Raw genomic sequence first — 4,940 nt, forward strand, 5'->3', positions numbered from 1 at the left:
TATATATATATATATATATATATATATATATATATACATACATATATATAGCACGAAAACAACATTGTCTTACATGATCCCAATTCTACATCTACACACACACACACACACACGCATATATATATATATATATACATACATACATACATATATATATATATATGTATGAATATGGTAAAGACCAAAAATCTTACTCGATAAGAGCGAAAGCAAGGACATGGAGTCTTACTTGGCAAGTGATGACGACACTCTTACCATGATTAGCACTAATTGGGTAAATTGTTACACATGATGTCATTTTAGTGGATTAAAATCTTACATGGCAAGTAAACAATAGTGTTAAATTTTACCAATAAACACTTATTGTGTAAGTGTTTAGGTAAACGGTCCCTTACAAACTTTCCGTTGGTTACTTGTACGAATTATTTAGTATCTTATATTATCTTTGGCCCTTTATTACTCTATTAATAGATTTTTACTGATGTCATGTTCACCAGTAATTTTAAAAAATTATATTCATTTTCGAACGTTTTTTTTTTAATTACAGTTTTATGTTATTTTGGTGTTACGGTATAAAAATAATTATGTAGCTTATTGCAACATTCGATGACGCTATATCTTGTTTAATAATGTTGACGTTATTAATAATTTAATATTGTTTTAATAAACCAGTCTGATGTTGTAGTCCATTTAATTATAAAAGTAAAAAAGGGAAGTATTAAAAATAACAGATATTTTAGTATTATTAAAAATAACAGATATTTTAGCATTTTGAGTTTTCGATGACGCTAAGGGGTTGTTTGTTTATGAAAGTCTGAATTTTGTTTTTCATTTCTTTCTCCACTTCTTGAGAATTTGATATTCATGTGTCATTTTAATTGCAACGATGTTTTTCTTTTACTTTTTGGTTCCACATATGTTAATTAATTGCTAGTGATTAAGTTTATAGATTTATAAAAGTTACAGTTTTTAAGTCCGTTAACACGTGGGCAAACCCAACCCGTTTATAATGCGGGCAATGACAAGTTGTCGAGCCCAAAAAAAGGATTTGAGTTTACAATATCACACCCGTTGGAAGAAAAAAAAACAAGTTATATGTTGTTTGACAGTTGCTGAATGGTTTGATGTAAAATGATTAAGGGATCAGAATGATTAAAAGACTCTCATGATATAGTGCAAAATGAAATATAATTGTTTGGTAATTGTTTACAATGAAATTAGAGCGCTTAATGGTTAAGGGAGACCCATGATACAAAATCATTTAGAGAGTTTTAGAACCATCAAGAGGCAGATTTTTTTTTTTGCCAAACAATATTCACCTCTTAACGATTCAGATATTGTTTCTTAATAGAACTATTAAGAGTTAAACAAACAACCCCTTAGGCCCGTAAATGATCACCTCTGGTACATGCTATGTTTTTCCAGTAATATACAGACTATTTAGAACAAAAATGTCAAATACAACAATATTCAGACTGTTTAATTGAATCATATTTCACATGTAGTGATCATTGTGATATCAAAATTTCAACTTTTTCTGTATCTGTCCAAACAAAGCAAACGAGCTTTTTGACCTTTTTTTTCTTACGGAAACAAGAAGTTTTTGTTTTATGTATATAGAGATCATAATAAGACAAATCTTAATGGGACATCTTATATCCTCTCAATGGATGAAAGCTTTACGTCTTTCTTTCAGCCATTTCGTGACCCTTTTTTTTTTTCCTTTTTGGAACATATAACAGATATCAGAGAAAATATGAATAAAATCGCAACTGAACATGACACTTTGAAACGACCAGAAAAACCGTAAATTGGATTTTCGTGAAAATATTTGAAATTTGAGGGATTTAAAATCTCTGATGTGTTCGTTTGTAAGTGTTGGACTGTAATTGAATTTCATTTATTATAAATAATTTATAAAAAATAAATTTAAAATTATATTTTTATTAATTGATTATTACAAAACAAATGTTTTTAACATATTTTAAAATATTGTTTTTTTATTAACCTGGATATCCAACCCGCTATGCGAGCCGACTAATCTCATGGCGACCACCTGCTTTACATATAGTCCGGAGTCACATATTTGAACATCCGTGACCACAAATGGATTTTTATTTCTCCTTGGATTTAAACCCGGGATATCCTGGTACTTTTGACATTTGGAGCCAAATTCAAACCAATCAGACACCACTCTTGTGGTTAAAAGATTATTACATACAAATCCTACGAAATTCTGTGAAATATCAACCACCCATGTGTAATTTGAAAACCTCATGTTTGTAGATTTTCAAATTCTAGAGATTTCGAGATTTAAAATTATAGAAATCCTTTAAACCAAACACGAGATTTAAATGAAATTCAATTTCAAATTCATCTAAATACAATCTAATTCTATAAATTAAACGGGGCCTAAAAAGACACAAATTTATATCCTTATTATACAAACGTGTCAAAAAAATATATACAAGATACGTGTTTTATACGTATGCAAATTACTTACGCCCTAATATATTTTTGCCCCTTTATTTATTATTAAATATGTGAGGACCAATTAAAGTCGTATTCATGCTCACATCTAAATACGACATATTCGTCTTCGATCGTGTATTTTACCAAACAAGTTATATTATTGTGATTCTGTTTGACTCGTGACTTTATATTTGCAGATAGTCTGTTTATGTTGTAATATCAGACGATGTAATATAAATGCATATCGATACTTAAGGGTGTGTAAAACTCAATCCGAACCAACAAATCTAAAATCTGGACTGTACCAAACCAGATATGTTCAGTACAGTTCTCATTTTTGGGGTTTTTTACCTGTTTTTTTCAAAATACATCTTTGGGTTCAGTTCGACTCGTTACAGTCAAATTCAAAACAGGAGCCAAACTTTTCTTAGTGTTGTTTATGAACTTCAAAGGTCGTCCTTTTGGTGTATATCAAAGTAATACAAGACTTCATGGTCTGGTTTCAAACCGAACTAGCTCTATGTTTACATTAGAGATGATAAGTTGCAGGTCTGAGCGGAGCCTAACTTGTTTTTTTTATCCAACTGGTCTAATATTGTAAACTAAAGCCTTTTTTGGGCTTGATAACTTGTCATTGTCTGCCCTATAAACGGGTCGGGCTTGCCCACGGACTGACGGTCCTAAAAAGTGTAACTCTTAATTAATATGGAACCAAAAAGTAAAGGAAAAACATTGTTGCAAGTAAAACTTTAAGCAACTACTGACTCTATCAATTGTTGACCGATTAGGACTTTTGACATAAGAATGTTAATAAATATAATGTAGAGCCTTTTGGGTTCTCAAATGTACTACTATAATTTTAATTAATGGTAAAAAAAAATTATAAAACATAAACGGGCCGAACGAGCCTATCCATATTTATTTTTACTTGCCCATATCTGTCCGTTAATTTTAACGAACAAATCCGAGCCCTCCCATGTTCTCGACAATGGTTGTCCAACATGGGCCGGGTCTAACGGGTAGTCCCGCCCATGAACAACTCTAGTTTACATCGATCTGGTTCACAGTTTTATTAATTTTATTTTATGTCAAATCGTCGTTCCAGTATGATTCAGTTCCAACAAGACACAAACCACTTCAACTACTGACACTGATTCTTACCAATGTGAATACTGACATTAATTCTTACCACTGTGAATACTGACATTAACTTTTAGTTTAGGATCTATTGAACAAGTCAACGATACTGTTTACGTTGGATATTAAATATTAAAAATAGGAAAATGGAAAATATTTTGGTATAACAACCGGAGGATTTTCAAACCCGTATTGTTGAATTTTAACGGTTTTTTATTTGTGTCAACATATGTACGTGTTATGTTTCATTAAAATATTGGTTGTTACACATAAATCTTATCACAAGACAAATCATTGGAAGGTTTTAGACTTTTTTATGGCAACTAAAAGTCTTCGTTTCACATTATATAGCGATGGCAACAAAAATAGATCTGCAAAGATTTGTATAGGACGAATGTTAGGCATCAGTAACGGATACAAATCAGATATGGGAATGAACTTTTAAATCTAAATCAGATTCGGAACGATACATATGCACCCGGAAACAGTATATGTCTTCCGTATATCTGTCGTATGTATATATCTGTATTTACGTTTTTCTTTTTGTTTCAGAATCTTGATTAAACGTCCTCCACGTTATACAAGTTGTTACACACACATATTTACTACATTATACAACATTTGAGTAAAGTTTTTAGAACCATGTAAAAACATTATTAAAGCATAATATTTTATAATCTAACTTTTACAACTTATTATTATATACATATAGTTTTTTTTTTCAGAAGGGCAAATTGCATAAAAAAATAACGTACTTAAATTTATTTTTATTTTGGGTAATGTACTTCTAAAACTTTCATTTTGGTATCTAAAAAGTAAAGTTTTAAACATTTAAGTACTCGGGTAAATGATTGAAGCATTAATCGATTACCATTCTGATATAATGAGTGATGTGGTATTCGGTTAAAATTATATGTTTCATGTAATTTGCCCTTTCTAAAACTATATGTTTAAACTTTATAAAATTAATTGATTGCATCTTCATATACAGAATAAACATCCGTATTAATATGATGAAATATTAAAGCATTAAAATTAAAATAAAATTACATTTTTATTTTTATTTTTAAATCTAAAATATTAATATATTAATATCTGTAACGGTCCACCTTAATTTGTTCGGTTCAATAAATCCCGTTCATTAACTAACCTTTTCGGCCTTAACTAACATTAGTCGCGTATTCAAAAGCCTGTTTTTAATTTATTGTTACTTATCACGACCTCATGGGAGACAAACGTTTGGTAGATTAAATAACATGTTAATATAATCAAATTAATACGAATTAAAATATATCTGGTTGGGATAATCTGTCAATAATATCACTGTAAAC

The sequence above is a fragment of the Cynara cardunculus genome (genome assembly GCF_001531365.2).
Source record: "Cynara cardunculus var. scolymus isolate 2C chromosome LG 6, CcrdV1, whole genome shotgun sequence".
NCBI lineage: Eukaryota > Viridiplantae > Streptophyta > Magnoliopsida > Asterales > Asteraceae > Cynara > Cynara cardunculus.